The sequence below is a fragment of the Carassius carassius genome, chromosome 18 (genome assembly GCF_963082965.1).
Source record: "Carassius carassius chromosome 18, fCarCar2.1, whole genome shotgun sequence".
Lineage (NCBI taxonomy): Eukaryota > Metazoa > Chordata > Actinopteri > Cypriniformes > Cyprinidae > Carassius > Carassius carassius.
The window spans coordinates 10,715,253-10,743,184 of record NC_081772.1 but is presented as its reverse complement, the minus strand read 5'-3'; the positions used below and the strand labels follow the sequence as shown (position 1 = coordinate 10,743,184).

Genomic DNA, 27,932 nt, shown 5'->3' with positions numbered 1-27,932 from the left:
TCTGAGTTTCTGGATGAATGAGGAGAGAGATTCATCGAAAATGAAAAATTATAATTTTGACCCATACAATGTATTTTTGGCTATTGCTACAAATATACCCCAGCGACTTAAGACTGGTTTTGTGGTCCAGGGTCGCAAATATAAAAAAAGAGATCAGCAATCCAAATACAAACAGACTGATTTCAATATATAACAAAACCAGAAAAAATTTACTTATTCTTAGACCTTTGCAACTAGAATTTAGAATGCTAGCACACACACACACACACACACACACTAAAGTGACAGCAGAAGCTGTCTGTGACGACAGATACCAGTATGTCTGTAGGGTGTTGGTCACTCTCTTCCTTTCCTCCGCCTCCTCCTGTCACTCTTCCTTCTGCTGTAAGGCTGCCCTGAACCTGCCTCGCCCCTGACTGGGCCACAGAACCTCCTGCAACCAATACACACACACACAAATGAACACCCTATAAATACACTCTAGAGCTGTCAGAGTCAGACTGTAGCTAAGTAACTGAGACAGTGACTTCATAAAGTGAATATGTGTTAAGACAAAATTTCGAGTGGGTGGACAAGAAAGCTTGGACTAAAGGAAAAGAAAGGAGTACAAACTATACCTTAGTTTTTGTGAGTCTACAGGAACATCACAGTCTGTGGGTGACAGACTGTGTCTGTGATTTATTCAAGTGTCGAAATATGTGCATATTTGAATGTGTATGTTTTAAAATGCCTGCACATCTACAGTTGTCCCAAAATTATTTGGACACTTAAGGCATACTGGTTTGCCAACAAGTATGTGTACAAATACTTTTTCTTAATTTTATCTATGAATTATAATACATTTTACAAGTTGATCTAAAATTAAATACTTTTTGGGGCCACTATATATACACTAATGTTCAAGTGTATTTGTTGGTTTATTTAAAAGAAATACATTTATTCAGCAAGGATGATCAAAAGTAGCAGTAAAAGCATTTAATCTGACAAAAATTAGCAGCATCAGCAGATACAGTATAACACCGTACCAAAAACACCAATTTATATGTGTGTGTGTGTGTGTGTGTGTGTGTATACAAACCATTGCTGGCTAAGAAGGAGCAGACTGGAATGATGACATGCCCTTTGCCCTGACTGCTGGCGACCTCTTTCTCATGGTCTAGGATACTGAGTTTTATGTAGACATCTGATTTTGAAGTCTGAAACTGCACAGTAGCACTCTGATCACTGGAAACCCTTACCACATGCCTGGCAGGAAAAACATACAAAGTTTAGATCAGTCTTGATGCAACAACTGACTGTCCAAAATATCTGTTTCACTGTAATAGTGTGCAAAGCTTAAACCTAAAAAGTAACTTGGAGCTCTGCAGTGCTTACAAAATAACTTCAACATAATATATACATATTAGCTATTATGCTTTATGTGTGTGCTAACCTGCAGATGATGCTCTTTTGATTAGGGATGTAGTAACTCTTTTACAGAAAAGTTGTTGCTGGGTGTTTCTCTGGCCAGCTGTGGCAGGGGTTCTTGGCAGCCAATTAGATGCATTCGCCATTTTTCAAAACTCACACTTATTACTGGATAAAGATTCAAGCGGACAAAAACTGACCTACGATACCCAGATTATCAAGAGTCGACTAGGTTAGGCTACAAGCGCTGGGAGAAGATACCATCCACCCACTGAGCCAGACACATGCCCTATTCACCCCCCAGGCCAAAGCTCACTCTCTACAGACTGTCCCTGCCCGCATCTAAAGCCAGGCGCACAGGCAGTAAACAGCAGATGGGACCACTGAGAGACACAATGGTGGAGAAAAATGATTCTTCAAAAAGAATAATTCACCTCAGTAAAGATACGGCATGTTTCTCTAGATCTGATTCCACGGGAGCCCACATCTGTTGCAGAGTTTTAGCAACGCTCAAATTTTCTTTGGTGCCTAAGAACACAAACAAACATGAGCGAACAGTAATAAGCACTCATAAAAGCCCACAACGTTCAACTTGGTGCTGTGAAACCGGATTGGATAACATGGTTAGATTTGGCCCAGTTTTAGATTAAATGACAATGCAGAAAAGCCTCTGTGACAGATAAATGAACTCAACAAATCTCTATCCCTCTGCTTCTATAATGCCAATCATTTTACCAGCTAGGTCTGGTTTTGTTTATTGAAAAATACTTCTCCTCCTCTCACATAAAATTATATTTATTATATTTGCTCGTCTACTGCCAAATGGAAGCTATAAAGAAGAATGCCCCTAAAAATGAAATTAATTTCGCACTGGCAGGTAGGAGACAAACAGTTCTGAGGCTCATTTGTGAATGGAAGTCATAATGACAGAAACGCTTATAGAGAACGATATAGAGAATATCATCAGCCAAGGAGAAGACACGTTTTGTAGTAATTTAATGAGCTTTTGTTATTTTTTTATTATTTATTTATTTTTGCCATTTCATATTTGTAGTCATTTTACTACTTTCGAAAAACAAAATAGTTAGATGATTAATGAGATAAATATTAAGAATAAAGATATAAAAGAATAAAGAACTGCAGCTAGTTTTGTTTCATGCACAACCAGCTCGTAATACATAAAAATGTGGAATAAATTCATAGTTTAGTGGCAAATCTTTTTAAGTGCACTGGTTGACCATTTGCTTCAAACACACAATAAGCAACCAGTCGGTTTTTCGTTTTATTTCATGCAATCTCTGTTCTGGATATGCACACAAATTGCATTGCAATAATTTCCCAAAATGTAAAATGTGTGAAGAATGTTAACAGAGGCCAGAGACTCACTGAAGATTGATGCAAAGAAGAGAGCAGAAACATCAGTAGAGAAAACTATGTACACAGGCAGTGACTGTTAGTAATGCTTGAAATATTGGAAGGAAATTATAAATATTAAAATAGAGGTGGGGTTTATATGAATATTTCTCTGAAGGTAACTGTTTTTTTTTTTGTTTGTTTTTTGGCAGTTATGTTTTATGTAGCATAATTTCACAAAGTCAGACCATTCTGTTTTGGCCTTAAATCTTGGAATTACACAATCTTATTAAAATAAACTGTTCATGCTGTATAGAGCATCTTTGGTTGTCTCTAATTTCAAATGACTACAAATATTCAGATTTAAGTCCAGTTCAACCTGTAATAGAGCAAAAAACCTTTATGCATTCCTTTATTCATTCTTGTCTCTTGCTCAAACAATAAAAAAATGGCAACTATCAGAATCGGCCCATTTGCTTGTAAAAAAAAAAAATCTGATTCAGCCATGGAAAATCATGAACTATCCATCCATCCGCACTTTCAAGTCTATTAAATAGAGTCCTGTTCATCTGTGTGTGACTGCTGGATCTACACTGTAATTTTCACACAATAAATGAGTTGTCTGAGGTAAATAGAGCTTGATGGGCAATACTAGGATCTTTAAAGACTGCTTGTTTTGAATCTTTGAGCTTCCCGGATGCTATTGCTTCCTGAAATATTCATTATCTTGTTTCATCTCACATTTTTCCTTCATCCTTTCCGACACTGCTGCATCATTCTTTCTCTCTCTATTTCTTTCTTTCTTTCGCTCTCTCATTCTTTCTTTCTTTCTCTCTTTCTTTCGCTCTCTCTCTCTTTCTTTCTTTCTCTTTCGGCCACTCTCCCTGTCACTCATGATGTCAGGCTGAGGATGGAGTGATGCTTGCAGGTATTGAGCCAGATGGACAGAGAGAGATGGAGAGGGATGTTATTCTCTCTGCTGTCATACTCGCTTAGAATGACTAGAAGCTACATTGATAAGTATGAGCTCCAGGGTCTTGGAACTCTTTCTCTCTCAAGAACATAAACCCCCACAGAACAGATGTCAGACATTACTGACCACTAGAGAATGGTTATGAATCAGATCGCAAAGACAACTTGAATTCGCAGTCTATACTCTTCCATCTACACCAGGTATCATTATATCTATTTCAGGTAAAGCTGGACTTTACCTGGTCTTGGTGCAGTGAGGATCTCCCCGACTTACGTAGTCCTTTCCAACCTGCCTACAACACGGTGGCTGCCTGCATTTCCTTGTCTCTGGCCTGCCTGCCATTCCAGCCCTCTGGAGTGTAATTTTTTAGAGGAAGAAAAAACACATGAGTACATAAAGTCAGGATGAGCCACATGTTATAATGCTATAATAGGTGAAAGAGAGACTCCATAAGCCCAGCATTCACCTGATTGTGCATTTGAGACTTTATCATTGCTGCCATGTGGTGATGGGTTTCCTGTCAAAGTCTGTACCGCAGACAGCTCATCAGAGGTCAGTTTCTGCCCCAGAGCAGAGCAAAACATATGATACACATCCTCACTGAACACCTGTATGAGACAAATGTAATAGACGATATACGGGTATGCAAAATATGTATGAAAGCAATATAGAGTCAGAGCCAGGACAAATAATTCTCCAAAAAGATTAGCAATGAAATTTCATGGCAACTCACTGGTACAGTGCTGTGAACATCGGTAATGAGTCATAAAGAGCTGAGCTTCAAATTCTGAAAGAATGAAAATAAGGAAGGTATTTCAATGGCTGTTTAAATTCAAAAGGAAATGCAAAATAGTTTGTTCATAAACTAAGTTTTGGTTACATAGTGGTATGGTGCAAGATGCCGTCCCATAGCACCATGGCCTATGTGTATAACCCACCCTTTGTTGCTGTATGCCTACACCATGGGTCTTCTCAAGTTCTTTGGTGGTTGATGGTAGTGTCTCTGGACCTGAGAAGCAGCTAATCACTCGATCATTTCAGCCTGTTCACAAAACCTCAGACTCTCCTAGAAAAAGGCAGAAGAGGAATATGAAGTTCAACAAATGTTTGTTTGTTTTTTTTGTTTTTTTTTTGCACAAGAGTGCAAATTGTTTATTTTGGGGGGGGGGGCATGAAGCCAATGACACCCTAAATTTTTTTTGACAGAGGAATTATCATACAGTTGCCGCTATATAGAAAAGGTGCTACGTTGCAACTAGGGTGTACGTATGTGTTAATTTATGCATGCCTTGTCAAGGTGTGGTATAACAGTTCAAAGATTTTCATATTGTCTTCTTAATGATTAATATTAGATAGTTTTCTTCTAGAAAGACAAAACCGTTTAGGTGGAGAAAAAAAACAAAACTTTTTTTCTTTACCTTGACATGTTTCGACTGCAACCTGCAGTCTTCCTCAGAAGCGTCTTCTGACAGCTGTGACGTGTCGTTTATCAGCTGTTATTTTCTGGGTGTGGCCAACCCGGTGGACCTGACAATTCCGCCGGGCTGGCCACGCCCTGCCCCCCTGTCGCTCGATGGTCTCTGGAGGATGGTGTTCCATGTGTGTGAGAGCATGTAGGCTCCCTCATCCCGGTTGATGGTATCCTCGGCCCGCTTCCTGATTTCAATTGCCTCCTTTATCCATCTTTTGTATCGGTTTGGTTCTGATCTGATGATGTGTCCGTTGTCCCAGTCCATAATGTGGTTATTTCGTTTGCAATGATCTGATATAGCTGATTTTAGTTGTTCCTGTATCGCTTTTTCCTTTTGAGTTCTAGTGAGTCGTCCTGTTGTTTCTTTTTCACATTCTTTCTGATGTTCTTTCTTTCTTGTGTTGAATGACCTGCCTGTTTCTCCTACGTATGTTTTATTGCATGATTTGCAGTTATGTAGACGACATACTGGAAAGAATAAAAAACGGACATACACAGGAACTCACTGACCACCTAAACAGTATTGACCCCACCGGAAACATAAAATTCACACATGAGGAAGAATGCAACAGAACCATAGCTTTTTTAGATTTAAAGATCCACCACAGAGATGATGACAGTATCAAAATAACAGTCTACAGGAAACCAACACACACTGACCAATATCTACTCTGGACATCTGAACATCCCACGGCGCATAAATTATCAGTAGTGAGAACACTTTATGAACGGACTAGTTTCATCACGGAGGAAAAAGACAGACGAAAAGAGGAAAAACATATCAGACATGCACTTACACGCTGCAAATATCCGATATGGGCCATAAACAAAGGAAAAGAACAAGTCGCAAACAAGCAAACCAAATCAAAAACAAAACCCAAACCGAAACCTGAAACCGGAAACAAGGACATAGTAACCCTACCATATATCAGAGGCATAACAGAACCATTACAGCGGGCAATGAGAAAATACAACATAAACACAGTAGTAAAACCATACACAAAGTTAAGGCAGTTACTGGTACACCCCAAGGACAAAATAGAGCAAGACAAAAAATGTAATGTCATATACGAGATACCATGCAAATCATGCAATAAAACATACGTAGGAGAAACAGGCAGGTCATTCAACACAAGAAAGAAAGAACATCAGAAAGAATGTGAAAAAGAAACAACAGGACGACTCACTAGAACTCAAAAGGAAAAAGCGATACAGGAACAACTAAAATCAGCTATATCAGATCATTGCAAACGAAATAACCACATTATGGACTGGGACAACGGACACATCATCAGATCAGAACCAAACCGATACAAAAGATGGATAAAGGAGGCAATTGAAATCAGGAAGCGGGCCGAGGATACCATCAACCGGGATGAGGGAGCCTACATGCTCTCACACACATGGAACACCATCCTCCAGAGACCATCGAGCGACAGGGGGGCAGGGCGTGGCCAGCCCGGTGGAATTGTCAGGTCCACCGGGTTGGCCACACCCAGAAAATAACAGCTGATAAACGACACGTCACAGCTGTCAGAAGACGCTTCTGAGGAAGACTGCAGGTTGCAGTCGAAACATGTCAAGGTAAAGAAAAAAAGTTTTTTTTTTTTCTCCACCTAAACGGTTTTGTCTTTCTAGAAGAAAACTATCTAATAAAGTGTGGTATAACAGTCTCCTCATTACCAAACACAAAAGAAGACATGCTGAAGAGATTCAGGTGGACAGCCAATGAAGCACTTGTGTGCACATGAAGAACATGATGCCTAATGAGAAAAGAAAATAGATTAGAAAAGATCAGTGTGGAATTTTATAATGCTTTTTAAATAGTTGATGCTCTGTAGTGTTACATTGTAAAACTGAATACAGTAAGTTTATCTAATTTTTATCTAATTTAATCTATATGAACTATTCATATCTGTTTTTATAGTCATGTCTTCACACTTATAACCAGGAGTAAATGCTGATGCTATTGGAATCATTTTTCTAGCATGTGATCATCATATGGCTGAGAGTGAATCACATATGGCCTCAGAATACACCTAATTCACAACTTCAAATTAGAATCTGTAAGCTCATGCACTGTTACTAGTGATGATGCAAGGATTTCGTACATGTACAGCAGGTTGCAGTCAGCAAAATCTCCTCTGCTTATAAAAGCTATTATTACAATTTCAACTGAAGTTGCTCATATGCATTTTAAGCACCCTCATAAACCCCTCAGAACTGGGCCGGCTCTGCAATAACATATTAGCTTTACATAATTTGTTGATATAAATCAGGAGTTCTCATCACTGAGGAGTTTAACAGAACAGTATGAGTGTGACTTCTGAATGTAGGCTTCCAGCTTTTAGGCCACTATGCTGCTAGAAATAGCAGACTGTCTCTTTCTATATCTCAACTCATCGTCTTATTCCTCTCCTCTGTTCTGAGCTCCTAAGTGAGAACGCAATACATTAAGTGATCCTTGGAAGTATTAGTGAGAGCTTTTTCGTTGTATATTTGAATTACTGTAACAGTTCACATCACAATGTCGGCTGAAAACAATTCTGTTTTTCAATTTCCTTTATAAAAATATATTATGTATATATAACACATTACATAATATATCATCAATATATTAGATTCCAAAAGATATTAACATGTATCACTGCATGATTTGAAAATGCTCCAAATTGCACCTTGAGCTCCAACAGATGCAGGCACATCTGGCATTATATTTTATATGGATGGAAATGAGGATGTATTTGCAATGGTGAAGGTCCTAGATCACATGTCATTTTGACAAATCACAACTTCCAAAGATGTTTTATGGAGTTTTTGTCTACTGAAAGTCTTCCGGAAAATGTTTTGTCAGCTGAGAAATTAGCATGTTGAACACACTATACTTCCATTCCTCATTTACATTGCTGTCAAAAATTAAAGATGGTGCTACCTTTACTAAGGTCTATTTGATCATATAGTAACCTGAAATAGTGCAGTAACTTAATTGATTTTTAAATTTTACATCACCACATTTTTTTTAACTACAACTTCCTCTAATTTTGAATCATTGATTTTAGTGTGGCTTTTGGACATCTGAAGTATACTTACACATACAAATGTGTTTTTTCTCTCTTAAAGTAATGAATACTTTTTTCTTTTTTTTTGTGAGGATGCATTCATTTCCTAAAATGAAACAGTTGAAAACACTGAAAACAAGCGTAATTGCTCCTGGAAATTCAGCAAATATAGTTATCCAGGAGGAAGCGAAAGCAACACAGCTTTACTAGCGGTAGTTTGAATCTGAACCACAGGGAGTTCAGAGACGATGCTGTTCCACGAGAAAGGCATAGCTGTTAGAGAACCAGGCCTGACTTATGACTCCTTTTCTGACCACAGAACAGACACACACTTTAGACACGATCCTTGTTGTTGTGAACAGACAAACTGAGTGTGTATAGCATGTCTATGTGTCCTTACTCTCTTCCACACTCTTTCCCCAGTGCGCCAAAGCTGAGAATTTCTGTGGGTAACAGACTATTTACAAAAAAAGTGAGTACCTTTCCCATCTGCAGATTGAGAGAAGCAAGACCAATGGACAGAATGGGACAGCATCAGCACATACTGCATTAATGCGTTTCAGTTTTGGATGCATCTCAGAAGACACTAGAATACACACACAGACACCATTACATAAACTCTCACCTCACAGTAATTACCAAATATTAAATCAAACAACATGTTCTCAGGGGATACGGTTTGAAAAAAAGTCCAGCTCACCAGCATTAGAGCAGAATGGGGAGAGAAGAGCAAAAACAGCACGGTTATCGAAAACCTCCCATTGGGTGTGTGTGTGTGTGTGTGTGTGTATGTGTGTACCTGTGTGTGTACAATTCCAGTCAAATCAGGTTGTCTAGCAGGAGCGGGCACAGAGTGGGTGGAGGCCGCAGCGTTGGACAATGCAGCAGCAGACAGTCGAGAGGAAATGGAGTTCTAACAGAATTGAGTCACTTTCATGTTCTTTCACAAAACAAAACATCCCTCCCAACACAGATACCATAATTATACCAAGCACCATTACAAATGCCACAACAACAGGTTTAGTTGATTTTTGCAGTAGGTGTTTTTATGATAACATTTTCTGAATGTCATAGATACAGTCAGAAAAGAGGTCCAGCCAACCCGTAGAGGAAAAACATTATAATTATAGTTGCCATAGCTACAGGCTCATGGGGAAAATTAAGGGTAATAGGTATGCATTAGATTTAGATAATTAAGTAAACCGTTTGTGTTTGGTTGTAGCACTTTAAATAAACTGTTTTTTAGCCAGTCAAAAAAATAAATTAAAAAAGCTAAAATAATAACTCTAGTTATCCCTAAATCTTGCCCCTTTTATATGGCATGTTGCTTACTGTCAGGATACGATGGACTCAGAGATCGAGGTGATGTTAAATAACACAACTTTATTGAATTTTAGGATAGCAGGTGTAAGGGATTCGGGGAAAAAACCCGGAGCAACAAAACATAGGCATTCGGGATCCACAGCGGGTAATTTTTCACTCAACGGATTAGGGACTCAAATTATCTTTCAGAATAGTTCAACAAAGGGTATCAGAATCCACCACGGGTGAGTATTCCTCTTCAGATCAGTGAATGTGAATTGTCTTTTCCAGACAAGAGGATTTAAGTGAACATAAGATGCGGGATCCACAACAGGGTAATGCACATTCTTGAAATCATGTATTCCGTGAATCCAATCCCAGAATGATAACACTGGCCTTATTTCTTACAGGATAAGGTGAGGGTTCAGCGGGAGAAACCGAGGTATCAATGAGCCTTGGATGAGTGCTGGAAGCTAGGACATCGGTGATCAACAGCAGCTCTTCTGAGGATTACAGACAGAGTCAGAGGTTAGTGATACACAGGTGAGTATTTTCAGTGAACAGAGTATTCAACAGGTTTTCTCTAATAGACAGAGACAGAGGAAATACGGTCAGTTCCTGTTGGAGGCTTGACGCTAGACTGCAGTGAGTGTGAGTGTTTTATGGAGCTGGTTGATGAGGTTACTGATTGTGAACAGGTGTGGGTGATTAGAATTCTGGGGAGATTGAACGTTGTGTGGATCGTGATGCAGAGTCTGCTGATTGGTTTCTGACATTACCCCCCCCCCTCTAGAGTCCGCGCTAGCGGACCTTAGACCTCGATGTCTTGGAGGTCTGCCTCTGGGTCGAGGTGCCGGTTTGTCAGGATGCTAAGCATGGAATTCGAGAAGCAAAGTAGGATCAAGGATATCCTTTCGAGGTATCCAACATCTCTCTTCCGGTCCATATCCCTCCCAGTCGATCAAATACTCCAATTGACCATTTCGACGTCGAGAGTCCATCACTTCTTTAACCGTATAGATGGGATCCGGTTCTATAGGTGGAATAGGAGGATCGTCTCCGGGAGCCAATTCTGCTGGGGAGCCAGGTACAGGTGGGTAATGAGGTTTGAGAAGGGAAACATGGAAGGTAGGGTGGATCCGATACTGAGCGGGGAGTTGAAGCTGATATGTGACCGGATTGATCTGATTGACAATGGGGAACGGTCCGATGTATTTTGGGCTAAGTTTACGGCAGGGTTGTCGGAGTCGCATATCTTTGGTAGAAAGCCATACCAATTGTCCAGGTTGGTAAACGGGAGTTTGGCGTCGATGAGCATCTGCAAAATGTTGTTGACGATTAACTGCTTGTTGTAGGTGCTGATGGGCTTGATTCCAAACATTTTCACTCTCCCTAAACCATTCATTGACTGCAGGTACTTCAGATGGTTCCCCAGACCATGGGAACAAAGGAGGTTGATAGCCCAGTACACATTGGAAAGGTGTGAGTTGAGTGGATGACTGTCTGAGAGAGTTTTGTGCGTACTCTGCCCAAATCAAGTAGTGACTCCAGATGTGTTGATTGGAGTGGCAGAATGTACGCAAAAACCGGCTTACATCCTGGATCTTCCTTTCAGTTTGTCCATTAGTTTGTGGATGATAACCAGATGAGAGGCTTACCGTCACATTCATTAGGTTGAAGAATGCTCTCCAAACCCGAGAGATAAATTGGGGACCTCTATCGGACACAATGTCTTCTGGTATTCCAAAGTTTCGGAAGACGTGTTCCATTAATAACTGTGCCGTGACAAAGGCCGTATGAAGATTCTTGAGTGGGATTAATTTGCAAGCCTTTGAGAACCGGTCGATGGCAACGAGGATACAGGTATTCCCGGCTGAGTTTGGGAGATCGAGTGACAAAGTCAACCCCGATATGGGACCAGGGTCGATTTGGAACAGGGAGTGGGGCCAGTTTACCGGCTGGAAGGTTTCTTGGGACCTTGGACATGGCACATGGAATACATCCCTGGATAAAGGTTGTGATATCTTGTTGCATGTTTGGCCACCAATACCGGAGTTGGAGCGTGGAGCATGTCTTGTGTACCCCTGGATGCCCTGTGCCAACTGATGAATGGGCCGAAGAAATTAAGGAATTGCGGAATTCTTGAGGCACATAAATCTTTCCTGGAGGGCATTCTGGAGGTCCAGGATGCTGTTGAGATAGCTCAAGTAACTGTTCATTGATGTCCCATTGGATGGGGTTGACGAATATCTGTTCTGGTAGAATGGTCTCTGGTTCTGTGATCGGATCTTCAGGGGCATGGATACGAGAAAGAGCATCTGCTCTGATATTCTTGGAGCCCGGATGATAAGAAATTCTAAAATGGAAACAAGTGAAGAATAATGCCCATCTGGCTTGCCGTGGATTAAGTCGTTTTGCTTCTTTTAGGTACTGGAGGTTCTTATGGTCAGTGAAGACTATGAACGGGTGCTTAGCTCCTTCCAACCAGTGCCTCCACTCTTCCAAGGCAAGTTTCACTGCCAAGAGTTCGCGATTACCTATGTCGTAGTTGCTTTCAGCAGTGGACAACTTCTTTGAAAAGAAGGCACAAGGTAAGGGCTTGGAGGAGCTCTCAGAGTATTGAGATAAGACAGCTCCTACACCTGAGGTAGAGGCATCGACTTCAACGATAAACGCCTTTTCAGGGTCTGGGTGCTTAAGCAGGGGAGCAGTGGTGAATGCAGTCTTGAGTGAGTGAAAGGTACGGTCAGCCTCTGGGGTCCATAGAAGGGTCTTGGGTTTACCTTTAAGCAAAGAGGTTAAAGGAGCTGTTAACATGCTGTAACCGTGAATGAATCTTCGGTAGAAATTAGCGAAGCCGAGAAATTTTTGGAGCTCTTTGATCGAAGTTGGAGTGGGCCAGGACATGATGGCATCAGTCTTCCTATTATCCATTTCCACACCTCTTTCACTAATTTGGTAGCCCAAGAATTCAACCTGAGATTGATGGAAAGTGCACTTTTCAGCCTTTAAAAACAGATTGAATTCACGGAGTCTTTGGAGTATTGAGGAGACATGATGTTGATGTTCTACTGGATTTTTGGAGAAAACTAAGATATCATCAATATACACCAACATAAAGTGCCCCAGGAAGTCTCGCAATACCTCGTCCATGAAGCTCTGGAAGACCGAAGGAGCGTTTACAAGGCCATAAGGCATGGCGAGGTATTCATAGTGTCCTGCAGGAGTGATGAATGCCGTCTTCCACTCATCCCCTTCACGAATCCTAACTTGATTATAGGCACTTCGGAGATCCAGCTTGGTGAAAATTTTGGCTTCTCTGAGTTGCTCCAGGGCTGAGGGAATGAGTGGTAATGGATAACTGAACTTTGTGGTGATCTTATTTAAAGCTCTGTAATCAATACAGGGTCTTAGACCTCCATCCTTCTTGGATACGAAGAAGCTAGCCGCTGCGGGGGAAGTGGAAGGACGGATATAACCTTGTTGTAAGGCTTCTTCAATGTATGCTCGCATGGCTTCTTGCTCAGGAATTGACAGGGAATAGATGCGACCCTTTGGGACAGATTCTCCGGGAATCAGATTAATTGCGCAATCCCAGGGTCGATGTGGGGGTAACTTGGAGGCCGCAACTGGATTAAAAACATCGGAGAACGAGGAGTAACAGTGGGGAAAAGTGACAGATGCATTTTCTGTGGGACTTTCAATAGAAGTGGAACTCAAACTAATGATTTTTGGTGATTGGGAGTTGGCCTGAACGGAGTGAGTTTCTTCTGAAAGGAGACACTGACAGCCCCATCTATTGATTTTTCCAGTCTGCCAGTTGATATCAGGTTGATGACGGATTAACCATGGCCGTCCTAAGATAACCTCAATCTGACTGTTTTCCAGGATAAATGGTTCGAAACTTTCTTGGTGAGTGTTATCAGTGTACAAAGTGATAGGTGGTGTCTGAGTGGTAACGTACCCCTGGTTGAAAAATTCGCCAGTTACAGCGTGGATGGAGTATGGTTTTGGAATGTTGATCCTCTGGAGTTTGAGTCTCTTACAGAGCTTCCCTGATACGAAGTTCCCCGCTGACCCGGAATCAATGATGGCAGCTGCGGAGACTTGGAGATTGTGGAATTTCAGAATTACTGGAATAGTGAGAGGAGTTAAAACTGGAATTAAAGTTTGCACTGAACTCACCATCAGTCGAGGCGGACGAGTAGGACTTGCTTTGAGAAAGTGACCTGCTGTCCCGCAGTACAGACATAACTTCAGTTCTCTTCTTCGGGTACGTTCAGCCAGGGAGATTCTATGAGCATTGACCTGCATCTTTTCGGGTGAACTCTCAGAAGTGGAGTCAGATGGAGGTCGATTGAAATGTGTATTGGGTAATCGGGAATCGTGATAACAACTCTGTGATCTTTGATGAATGCGCAGGGTTTGTTGTATGAATTTTTCTAGCCCTAGATTATCATCATAAATGGCGAGTTGTAGGCGGAGAGCAGGATTTAAACCTCGACGAAACACAGAGATGAGGGCCTTTTCATTCCAACCACTTGCAGAGGCTAGTGTCCGGAATTCGATGGAATATTCTGAAACAGATTTGTTATCCTGGCGGAGCTGCAACAATTTGTCACTAATGGAGGAATCACTGATGGGTTGTCCAAACACCTCCTTGAAATGATTGACAAAACTCTGCAATGATGTAGTAACTTCTGTTTGTTGCATCCACAGTGACTCTGCCCATCTTAATGCTGATCCAGATAGATGTTGAATTATGAACGAGATCTTTGATCGATCAGTGGAGTACGTCTGAGCTTGTATTTCAAGAGCAAGTGAACACTGCAACAGGAATCCATTGCAGTCCTCCGCCCGGCCGGAGAATGGCGCTAGTCGGGAGGCGGAGTTAGCCAAGCACACCAGCGTGGGAGCAGTGTTTGCGGAAGTACCGGGAGCTGATGTTGCTGAAGCGGTAGCATTGCTTGCAGATTGTATGGGAATAGCGGCGGGTGTTGGCTGTGTTATATCCATACCATCGATTTGGAGTTTAGTAGGTCAAGCCTTCTGTCAGGACACGATGGACTCAGAGATCGAGGTGATGTTAAATAACACAACTTTATTGAATTTTAGGATAGCAGGTGTAAGGGATTCGGGGAAAAAACCCGGAGCAACAAAACATAGGCATTCGGGATCCACAGCGGGTAATTTTTCACTCAACGGGTTAGGGACTCAAATTATCTTTCAGAATAGTTCAACAAAGGGTATCAGATTCCACCACGGGTGAGTATTCCTCTTCAGATCAGTGAATGTGAATTGTCTTTTCCAGACGAGAGGATTTAAGTGAACATAAGATGCGGGATCCACAACAGGGTAATGCACATTCTTGAAATCATGTATTCCGTGAATCCAATCCCAGAATGATAACACTGGCCTTATTTCTTACAGGATAAGGTGAGGGTTCAGCGGGAGAAACCGAGGTATCAATGAGCCTTGGATGAGTGCTGGAAGCTAGGACATCGGTGATCAACAGCAGCTCTTCTGAGGATTACAGACAGAGTCAGAGGTTAGTGATACACAGGTGAGTATTTTCAGTGAACAGAGTATTCAACAGGTTTTCTCTAATAGACAGAGACAGAGGAAATACGGTCAGTTCCTGTTGGAGGCTTGATGCTAGACTGCAGTGAGTGTGAGTGTTTTATGGAGCTGGTTGATGAGGTTACTGATTGTGAACAGGTGTGGGTGATTAGAATTCTGGGGAGATTGAACGTTGTGTGGATCGTGATGCAGAGTCTGCTGATTGGTTTCTGACACTTACTGCATCCATCTACAGCGGTTTATATTAGCGTAAACAAAAACAGCAAGGGCACATTTAAATCGATCAAAAGTGATAGTAAAAGCATTTATAATGGCAAAAGATTTCAAATTTCAAATAAATATCGTTCCTTTGAAGTTTCTAATCAATGGTGAATTCTGGAAAAAAGTGCATCACATATTAAACAGCATACTTATTGGGCACAAAAGATGTATTAGAATGAATTCTGAAAGATCACGTGACACTGAAGACAGGAGTAATGGCTGCTGAAAATTCATATTTGCCATTATAGGAATAAATGACTTGTTATGATATATTAAAGTAGAAACTAGTTATTTAAATTCCAATAATAATTCACAATATTAATGGGTTTACCACTTTTTTAAATTGATGTTGCTAGTCAGATTATGTAATTATAATCAAATGTAATCCCAAATGTAAAAACACAAAGAATATTTATTAGTTTAAGTACACACTATTAAAAATATTACTATGCAGGCACATATAAATTTAGTCTTTTACTTTAAAAAAAACCCTACCTTAAAGTGTGATGTCTTACATTGATGTGCATACATATCTGGCTTGTGAAAAATCAGCAACATCCTGCAAAACACATGATTATTAGCATATTATAGCCTGCAGCTTAATAGGAATTTAAAAACGAGGAGTTAATGTGACAAAATAGCAAAGGATTTGCATAATATGGCTTACACCAGTAGTTCTCAATTCCAGTCCTCACGTACAGTATCACCGCTTTACATATTTTGCATGTCTCTCTTATTTAACACACCCGATTCAGATAACCAGCTTGTTAGAAGAGAACTGTGTTTTCAGATTGACATAGTCCCTACACAGTTTTTAATGCTCCCTACTCCCTGAGCACGGAAAAGTTTATTTCACTTCAGAAAATTCATTCATAGATTTGCGGTATGCCACTGCCTGTAATGTCTCAACACAAACGGACAAAACACAGAATTGTGACATAATATATCTGTAAATAAATACAATTCAGAATTTCAAGTCTCGCACACTTTAATGCCATTTAAATATACGCTCCTTTCGGAATGGAATCTTGGCAAAATATCCTGCGATGTCAACTTTGCAGAACAATTACGGTCAAACAGAACAAACATCTGAAGTGACAAGAGAAACCTACAAAATGTGCAGAGAGGTGGTACACGAGGACTGAAATTGAGAACAACTGTCTTAGACTATTGCAGGAGATGATTGACCCTTACTGGAAGCATTTAGTGAAGTTGAGAAGATCCACCCAGGTCCCCAGCAGTGGAGGTTTTTCTGACACTAATGCATCCTGGGAAAGAAGCAATGCACCACTGGACTCTTTGGCTGTCTGCAGCCTCTCCTTATCTTTCTGTCTGTCTCTTTATCAGGGCCTAAAATTGACTCCACTTCTTCCTTATCTTGGAGATTGAAAAAGAAAAAGTTATACAATAGTTTACTACAAAACAAGTAAGCAATGAAATGCTGGTAGGAATACACATTAGTGTACTTGCCTTTTTCAGTGCTGAAATAGTAAGACTGTATTACAATATCAATTAATAAAGGTCTGAAGTGATATGTATATTTCTAAGGAGATGTTTGAAATAAGATTCTCTAAATAAAATACGGACAAAAAAGTCTTTAACTTTTTACAGCACTTTCAAATAAATCAAGAACATTTTCTGTAAAAAAAAATCTAGCTGTTATTATATTACTATACAACATGCATTCATGTGAAACGGAATATTAAAAAGAAAAAAAGTAGGGCAGGACTTGGTTCTATGCATTGTTGTTGAATGAATAGGGGCAGACTTACAGCATGGATGATCTGTCCACAAAAAGATAAATAGCATGCATTTAGAAAACATTTAGATTTTTTCATTTCATGACGATATGTTGAAGTTTAGGCATTCAACTACTTTTAGAATAAAAATTTAACATTTTAAACCAACATAAAATTGTTTTCTAGGATAGAATAATTTTTTTTGAAGTGGTTCATTTGTGTTTCATCTGTACACATATGTTTATTCTCCCAGCAAAGAAGCAACAATAGCTTTTTGCTGCTGCAACTTATTAGAAAGCAGCTTGTTACCATTTTAAAAAACAGATAAACTCATGTTACACCACTGAAAAATGTAGTTTAGTTAGCAATAACTCTCAAACATTGCAAATGAGTCATAAAAAGGCCTTTTCATGAAGATACCATGATTAACTCAGTGGTGCCCATCAGTAAAGCTCATTTAGCCAATCAGGCACTGTATTGAATTTATAAATGCTCTTTTATTGGTGTCACTCAATTTTGCAAAACACTGTTATATATTGCAGCTTGAACTCACTGCACTCAGTGTGCTATGCTGACGTAGTAGACCATGATAATATAGATGCTATAGCAAAGCCATTCACTCCATTTACTTATACACAGGTGTTACTAAGCAACACACTGGGCTCTCTGGGAAAGCACATAATTGGCCTGTCATGATGAGGGGCGAGCACATGATCATGATCACAGATATAGAGATGATGCCATGCGTCTATGTGTGTGTGCATTTGTATTTGTGCTGATGAAAAGAAGATGGATTGGATGGAGGAAGCGAGGGATAAATGAGAAAGTGCAATTGTGAAGGCAGCCAGCTATCATTTTATTACAGCAACTATAAGCCTCACTGCTCTGATAGCTAAACAATGACTTGAGGGAAATAAGTGAGGCAAATTATCATCTGCCTTTATAAATTCATTCTTTTCACTTCACTTTTATTGTATTGCACATTGTTACAGAAGCACTCAATTGAAAATGAGTAATGCTTTCCCAATCTTCAACTGAAAAAAAAAAAAAACTTGTATATGACAGCATGGATTATAAAAATATTTTGCTTGAGGTCTTTCTAGGACTGGTTTTAACCTCAAAATTACTGCTAACTGCGAAAGGTAACACATTCCACCAAACATATCTGGTGAATATGAGCATTATACATATACTGTACAGTATATTCCAGTGAATGCCATGTGTTTGAATGACAGGGCGGACTAAGGCATAGCATTGCTTACATGTCTCACCATTGGCAATGCTGTCGTCCTTTTTATTGTCCTCTGCTGTTACCTGGGGGGAAATGGAAGGATAAAAAGTGCACAGGGTGAGCTGGGAGAGACATGGCAGAGGAGGGCAAAGGAAAGCAGGGTAGACAGAGGATGTCCACATTCATCCAGTCAGCATGCACTGAGCACGCTCTGCCTCCAGAACCCGACGAAAAATTCTCTAATCTAACATCTGGACTCGAACCAGAAAGGTTTTTCACTTTCAATTAACTGCTCACAGGAGAGTGAGTGCCATAAACATTTAGGACACCAAATGCTGACAGGATAAGAGGACATGGGTTTGATTAGCATGGCAGTCTTTACTCGCTAACTGAGACACCTTTTTAGAAAACTATTTCAATTCTCATTTTTTTACTCTTTAAGTGACCTGTTGTGATTCTATGGAAACTATCCAGCTTAAGGCCTAAAAAATTTTTCCAGTGTGCTTTTTTTCCTCCATGATTGAACCCAACCTCGTGTCACTTAGAAAGCCTTTTTGAAGCCTGAGGAGTCATTTCACACATTACTGCAGTAAACCAGCTGCTGTTCATACCTAATGCAGCTTACATGATCAAAAACACATTAAAGATCTAAAATATTTTAGGTGACCTACACCAAGAAAAGAAAACTAGGACTTTCTTCTCTCTGTGAAACATAAGAAGAAATTTTGAGAAATGTCTGAGTGTTTTGTATCCATACAATGGAAGTCAGTGGGCTCCAATGTTTGGTTGCCAACGTTCTTTAAAATATTTTATTTTGTGTTTCCCAGAAGGAAGAAAGTCATACAGTTTTAGAATGACACGAGGCTGAGTAAATAAGAAACAGCATTCCTTTATTGTCCTCATTAACTGAAACTCATATTGTTCCAAACCCCTGAAACACAAATGAAAAAATATTTTAGCTAAGGTTTAGTTATTTTTATTTTGTTATGTGTTTTTGACATTTTTATAAATTTATAGTTTTTCTCAAATTTTTCATTTAGGTTTTTAAAAACCATTTTAATTTTAATAATCAGTCAATTTTGTGTGCCACCGAAAGACATAAGGGTTCGGAAACCACTGTAAATAATACAGAAAAAGACTTTTTTTTTGTGTGTGAACTATTGCTGTAAAGGTCCATCAATCCAGTCTGATCCCACAGGCATACACAGAAACTCTCTAAAAACTCACAGAAGCGATCTGTCTTAGTCCAATCTAAGCTGAACCACTTGTGAGAAATCCATGCTGATGACTGACAGGCTAATTGTGCTGCTTTTATATCATTCCGGGGACATGACATGTCCTTTTATGCAATGAGACACAGGTGTTTTACCATTCTCTCTCTCTCTCTTATTCTCTTTCTCTGTAATGCTGGATCTGTCAAAGGCGCTCTCTTGACTAGAGAGACCTACAGAGTGACATTAGAGCTGGAAAGAGAGAGGCGTTAGAGGATGTCATAGCCTGTCTTGGCCTCCCGGCCACCAGTCACACTATAGCCAGAGAGCAGAACATTCTGATGCACACTGCTTGTACAGATGGCATAAACTGAAACACACAGCCACACACAGTGCAACCCCTGGAGAACAGTCGAACTCTCGACTGCCTCTGTTCAGAGAGAGCAGTCACGATTCATTTTTTTATTAGATTTTAAATGGTTATTTGAGATTGCAATAATATTCCACAACATTACTGTTTTTGATGTATTTTTTATTAAATAAATGCAGCCTATGTGAGCATAGGAAATTTTGTTTAAACATAAAAAAAAAATCTTATTGGCACCAACTTTTAAATGGTGGTGCACTGATCACATAATACCTTAGTGGCTTCAGTGGTGTCCAGTGTATCAAGACTGTTTTGGGTGTTCTTAGTGTTGTCATCTTCACTATCATCCATTTCAGAAAAGGAGATCAGATGAACTGTAGAAGTTATACTATTTTGTGTTTGTATCCTAAAAATATGTAAAACAAAACCACTAATTTTTAATCAACGAGAACCTCAGCAAAGTCTCTGTAGGTTTGACTCTCTCACACTATTGGCACTCAGTGTGCTAATGTAATCACACGTGCAACTGAATACCTGGAAATAAAACAAACCCCATATTCAGACACTCTAAATAATTCATGTCTGGTGGGTAGCAGGCATAACGTTTGGTTCAGTTTTGACATATCAAATCTTTTCCATTATGTTCAGGTTTTCCACTGACAGATCTGAGAAATTGAGTATTACTGATTGATTGATATGAAAAAGTACCATCTAGTGTACTGAGAAATGGACACATAAATACTGTATATACATACATACTACTGTTCAGAATCAGAACTAGCAATGCCTGATTTGCACATACATCTCTCTTTTGAGTCAGTTCTTTTCTAATGACTCACAAATTGGTTTGCAATTCAGTATTATGGTTTTAAATGAGTATCTATGTTTGTTGAATGAAACAGAAAAATTATTTTGAAATTTTTATATAGATTATTTTTTTTTAAATATAAAACAAAGTGAAACACTTGTAAAATCATGAGGGTGAGTAAATGGGTTTTTATTTTTAGGTGAACTCCTTTAAGCTTCGTCACACACCAAGAGTTTCTGGTTGTCCTCACCTGACAATGCCTACATTAAGTTCTGAAAACTATCCCCGAAAATGCATCCTATGATTTGACAGCAATAAAGGTGTTTATTAAGTTAAACACCTGCATGTGAAGCCTCTAAATGATTCGATACTGCAAGTAAATACATTAACGACTTTCTCTAAGGGATAGTTTTCAGCTTAGCTTTGCTATTTTGTCTGTAATGTACTGTAATTGGTAGCACAGTCTGCAGTACACACACACACACACACACACACACACACACACACACACACACAGAGCTCACATGTCATGAGCAGCCATTGTCATGAGTTTGATGTTGATAAAAGGGCTGGAAATTTCAATGAACTGCTCTGGCTTCTGAACTTGAGGTTCTGAAGAGCATAAACATTAGTTTGATCCAACCAGAGCAATTATAGATCATAATTTTTAACAAAACTTATTATATGAATATCATAATATATATCATAATAATTAAATGAGAAAATTAAAACATAAAAACAAACATCTTACCCTTGGGTTCATCGGTAATGTTACTGATGAATGTCATCAGCTGTGGCCTAATGGCTAGAGAGTTGATCTTGTAACCTGAAGGTCGCAGGTTCAAGTCTCAGTGCTGGCAGGAGTTGTCGGTGGTGGGGAGCCAATGAACAGCGCTCTCTTCCACCCACAGTACCCATGGCTGAAGTGCACTTGAGCAAGGCACTGAACCCCCAGTTGCTCCCCAGGTGCTGGATCTATAGCTGCCCACTGCTCCAGGTGTGTGTTCACTTCTCACTGCTGTGTGTGCGCACTTGGATGGGTTAAATGCAGAGCACCAATTCCAAGTATGGGCTACCATATTTGGGAAATGTCACGACTTTCATGTTAGTCTGCTTGAGGGCTGGATGAGTTTCCATTGAGGAACTGTGGGAGCTTTAGAAGGAGCCACCAGGGGGCAGTCTTGAGTGCAGGTGAGCAGCACAGAGTGAATGAAGAGCTGAGAGAGCCCATACTGCCTCAGACTCCTAGACGAATCAACCTGGAGAACACACCACCCACCACGATTACATAAGAGAGACCTAATAACGGATTAATCTAACACATCCTTGCTGAATAGAAGTATGAATTTATATAAAAAGCTAGTGTATATTCTATATATTCTAAACAGATGCTTACCATCCTTGCAAGCACTGAGGTTCTTTTGTCCATCAGATGCAATGGATGGTAACTGGTACACTCTACCATCTGAGGAATAGGACCAGAGGCTAAATCAGAAAAAAGATTCATGCAACAGAATTATGCATGAAAGAGGTGTCATTTCTACTTTACATGCATGAAAAACTTTGCAGGCCCTCAAAATCGAAGTTGAACTTTTTTCCCATTGTCAGGTTTCCATCTCTTTAATACTTAAAAACCATAATATAATGAATGGAGCGCAGTCTATTTTGAATAAGAGGAAGAGAGAATGAGTGGATAGATCAAGGCATGAGTTTCAAAGACGAAGGCGTGAACAGCTGAGAGGGCAGTGTAATCTGTCAAACCATATTTTCCTAATTCACATAGCACACAAATTTCCAGTGTAGAGGAAGGAACAGAGGCACTGCAATATCAGTGTTTGATCTCCATCTCCCAGGGCCATCTCTGATCTCTTATCAGGCCATCAGTGCCCTGACTGTTACATGATCAAGCTCAAGGCCAAAAGAAAGAGAGGGAAAAAGAAAAGAAAGAGGCCACACTCAGCTTGTAGGTCAAATTACAAAATTAATTTGACCACTTGCTCTTCATGTTATTAAGAAACAGAACATACTGCAAACATTTGAATACTATCATGGCACTATCCATAAAATAAAGTATAGTTGGTTACTGGGTTCCCCCATTTCTTTCTCTCTTTTAACAATAGAGAAACAAGTTACTGTATTTGTATTTCATGGAGCCTTCATCATCTTAATTAATCTCTTCAGAAATTTTATAAACACTCAAATGTTGACAGTCTAATAACAATAGCTAACTAAATGTTTTATATCATTTTATATGTATAATCAATTTACTAACTAATTGAATAATATTTTGCTTCAAAATGTTATTTTCTTAATTGTATTCTTAGAAACCAGTATTTTGAACCCACATTTGAGCCCATACTAGCTAAATCCCACAGAGTGACAGCTTAATTTGCATTGAAACTGCACTTTTTTATGAATAATAATAAAAAATAAAAAATAAACCTTATTTAAGCTTGTCCTAAATGTGACGGGGTGAAAAACCTATAAAGGTTTCTAAAGGTTAAGCACTTCCTTTCTGTTTGTTCAAAAAGAAATAAAAATGAAGCGCAGGACCTATTTTGTGTCCTATTCATAGAAAATGCCATAAATAGAATGAACAGCAATCATGTGTGTGTATGTTTCAATAAAAGAGATACCGCTTTAGGCTCTGAAGATCTAGGGCATGGTACCAAGTGATATATGTCAAAGCATGTTATAATTTCCAACCTATTAATTAGTATCAAACACCCAGAGGGAGTGAGAGGAAGAAAGAGGGGATGGATTCATTAAATGGATTAAAGGACCTATAGATAAGGGGATAGAGCTAACAAAGGAGAGACAGAATGTTTACAAAGGATAACGAGATAGATTGAATTTCAGCAGCAAGCACTGCATTATCCCAGTGTAATCTGAACCACTCACTTACAGAAGCCAATTATCCAAAACGGTCTATTTGAACAGCAAACCATTAGTCTCAATAGACTCATCAAATCATAAGTCTCCACAGACCTTTCGGAAATCCATGTTTACACGCATACTGACAATTACACCTGCTTATCACAACAGCACTGAGCTTTTCAAAGCAGGTCAATATACAATGTATGCATATTGTGTATGTGTAAATGTGTTTGCATGATTAACTGCTCTTTGCTCATCTTGCATATTTCAGTCATAAATTGCACAGTGACAGAATTGACAGTGCTCACCCGAGGTCATCCCAGATAATTAAATTTAGATCACACTACCTGAGAGAAAAACACTGGCGCACTGTTCAGTCTGACACAAGCACACACACACAGATTAACACTTCTGCACACTTCTTTGGAGCAAACACAAATACGGTTATGCACACACAAACACAGAAAGGGGGTTGTTTTATTTATTCATGCTCATGATACACATCTGGCAGTGGCGGCTGTGGCACTGATTCCATAATACATGAACCTGCAGAAGAAGTGATGCATGAAGATGGAATAGGGTGCTACTTGAAGACAAGCAGGGAGACAAGACAGACTGATACATATGGGTCATTTTACCCTTACTCCCCTACTAAACAGATCTCCATTGCTTTACAGAAGCTCAATGCCACATTGGCTGCAAATTATTAATAGCCATTTTCAGAGAGCATATAGAGTGTTTCCTGTATGAGGATCAAATATTCATACCTCAACTATATTTTTCAGAGTGAATAATGTATGGTTAGGAGATAGGAAAAAAAGATCCATAAATGAAAATGTCTATATGTTCGCACACGTACAACACAAAAAAAGAGATTTCAAACTCACTGTCATTGCACGGATAGCTGCATTGGGTTGAATGGTCTTTTTGTCTTGGTCGCCAACTTTATTCTTCCTCTTAGCAGACTCTGACAAGAAAAACAGCATTTTAACAGCAATCCGCAAGGAACTTCTTAAAAGACCCACAAAAACATGACACCTGCTGTTTTCATTTTTTGGATGGACATATTTCATATTAAAACTGCAAGTCATGTGGAAGATTTTAAATGCACTTTCGGATAAATTAATTTCCATGACTTTTTTTTATCTTTTTATGAGGACCGAAAATTAATTTTCAAAAAGAGCTATCACACTCACAAAGAGTCATTTTTAATTTAAGAAATAATTTGAGCATTACAATTATTATTATTATTATTTTTTACTATGTTGATATCCATGACATTTTAGGTTATTATACATTTACATTCAATACAATCACTATTGCAATTTACATGTCTTTTTAGGGTAACATTTTCATTATTTTCATAAAATTACACATTTATTATATATTATATTTCCTTGACTTTTTCCATGATATTCATGGGCAAATAAATAGTTAGAGCATTACCAAAAACAATTAGATCAATTTCCACAACTTTTCCAGGCCCTGAAATCGGGTACTTCAAATATAACTTTCATTTATATATCTGCTAAAGAGATCATTTTTATCAACATTTAGGTGTGCACTAGCATGTAGCTGATTTCAAAGCCAATATACTGTATACAAAATGAGAGGGCATCAAAATTTTATGTCATCTAAAAATGAGGTTTTTCACTCTTAACAGCTGGTAGCCACAGAACTTCAGATTGATCATGTGAGGCCTTGAAGATTTTAAGCCTAAATGACTAATAATCCCCCATCTCTCACTGAATACTGCCATTGTACCTACAGTATATGCAAAAGGTCAAAATGTAACCACTGTACTGCTAAACCTCCACACTGCAACAATCAGAATAAAAACTTTTTGTAAATTTAACGTAGAGTGTTAACACAAGGTATCATAGAATGAGAAGCCTCACATACTTGTTAAACATTTGATATTTAAAACTTACATGACTTTGAATCATGAAGCACTGTCGGGAAGTCGTGGTCTAATGGTTAGAGAGTCGGACTCCCAATCGAAAGGTTGTGAGTTCGAGTCCTGGGCCGGCAGGAATTGTGGGTGGGGGGAGTGCATGTACAGTTCTCTCTCCACCTTCAATACCATGATTTAGGTTCCCTTGAGCAAGGCATTGAACCCCCAACTGCTCCCCGGGCGCTGCAGCATAAATGGCTGCCCACTGCTCCGGGTGTGTGCTCACAGTGTGTGTGTGTGTTCACTGCTCTGTGTGTGTGCATTTCGGATGGGTTAAATGCAGAGCACAAATTCTGAGTATGGGTCACCATACTTGGCTGAATGTCACTTCACTTTCACTCAGACCATTTTTGAAATTTAATTAGAAAACTCTCAAAAAAGAGCCATTTACACAGAAGGTTACCTTTGCATATTGATTCTCTCATTTACTCTCTCTGCTGGTGTCTTTTAATCAGACATGTCACATAGTGTTAATAGACAAATGACTGCACTGTGTGTGTCCGGGTCTGTACCTTTGCTCTTAGGTACTGTGGGAGATTCGCTCTTGATCTCAGTAGGTCAAAAGTCAACAGTCCAAGCTCTCTTCTTTCATCTGGAACTGGGGAATATTGTCCCTCAGAAATCCCCAAATTTTCCCTGTATACCAGGTTCTTAAAACACATGGAAGATTACAGTCTGATGTGTTGATCCCCATTGCCTAATGAAAGTTTTACTGTGAATTTATCTAATAATCTCAATTGATTAAAACCTAAGCCTGGAATAACAAAAGGCTTGTATCAATTTAATGTCCAGTCACAGGATCAGTGGATGAAACTAATAAGGCTGAACAAACAAGCCTCTGCGCTTTGGACAAATCAATAAACAGCAACTAGAGGAAAGGCAAGCGATGCACAATTAATTAGTACATGTGATCACTACAGCTTGAAAAAAGGTCTAAACAGAGCAAAATAAATGCACACAACATACTGACTCGCTTGTTTTAACTTGAGTCTTTAACATTTCACTTAGATACACTACTGTTCAAGTTTGAGGTAGGTAAGATTTTTTTATAGTTTTTATTTATTTATCTATTTTTAAGTCTTTTTAAGCTTACCTTGGTTACATTTCTTTAATCAAAGATACAATAAAAACAGCAATATTGTGAATTATTATTATAATTAAAATAATTGTTTTCTATTTAAACAGTAATTTATTCCTGTGATGGCAAAGCTGAATTTTCAGAATTACTCAGTCTTCAGTGTCACGAGATCCTTCAGAAATCATTCTAATATACTGAAATGGTGCTCAAATAACATTTCTGTACTGTGATCATTTTTTTTTAGGATTATTTGATGAATAGAAAGTAAAAAAATAAATGAAATGTTACTTTTGATTTAATGCTCCCTTGTTGAATAAAAGTATAAATTACTAAAATCTTTCTGACCCCAAACAATAAAAAAGTTATTATCCCTGTGTTATTATCCCTAGATATTATATTATCTTTTAATTTATCTGCTCACCCATGTTTTCTAATTTCATACTGAAATGTTGAAAAAATATTTGGGTGCTACATGGATTTCTTGAACTCTCTGATGTTCTGGCAAATATGTGAGCTACAATGAGATATGACTACAAGATCCTGCAGGGCTGCAACATGGAGTAAATGACCGCAAGAGACCCTACTTTGATAGACACAAAAGCCAAGCGTTGAAAAAAAAAAAGGATATCACTCTAGAAGGTATGATAGCAAGATGTGTGGACTCATCTCACAGCAATTTATTTCTACAAAATACGAGCTTATACGTTCTCTGAATCTGAGTACTGGTCTCTGAGGAGTCTATGAAACATGGAAACTCATCAGAGCGTAAATTACAAGACACCACGCCGTGTTTTCCAAAACAGAGCAGATGTGAGAGTTTTGCTGAGGAAGTGACAACAAACTAGAGACACTACAGAAGAGAAAGTTACATGCAAGCTTCACAACAACATTCCTGCAGTAACTTGATAAAGCCAGAACGGCCGTGATGACCAGCCATTTGTTTGCAGAACAACAACGTAGTGTCTGCAGCCTATTTCCTCCTAATAAGGATGGCATCTGTGCACACTGTGAGTAAAAAGAAGGACATTCTGTAGATCGCAGAGCACAGCTTAATGAAGCTTGTTAACACAGACCACAGATATAAAGACAATGCTATAGGCTGAGAGAATGAATAACTATAAAACTGGTGAGAGACAATGTTAAACATTGAATGCATGAACTGAAACATATACATGGATGAACTGTTCACAATTACATAAATATGCATTTAGAAAATAAATCGGGTGAATTTTTTTTTCATGTCAGCCTGTTGATTGTTAAA

General features: G+C 39.0%; 1 pseudogene; it reads right to left on the bottom strand.

The window, feature by feature from the left end:
- Positions 1-27,096, bottom strand: LOC132091711 (androglobin-like; annotated as a pseudogene).
- Between the last annotated feature and the right edge of the window lie 836 nt (positions 27,097-27,932).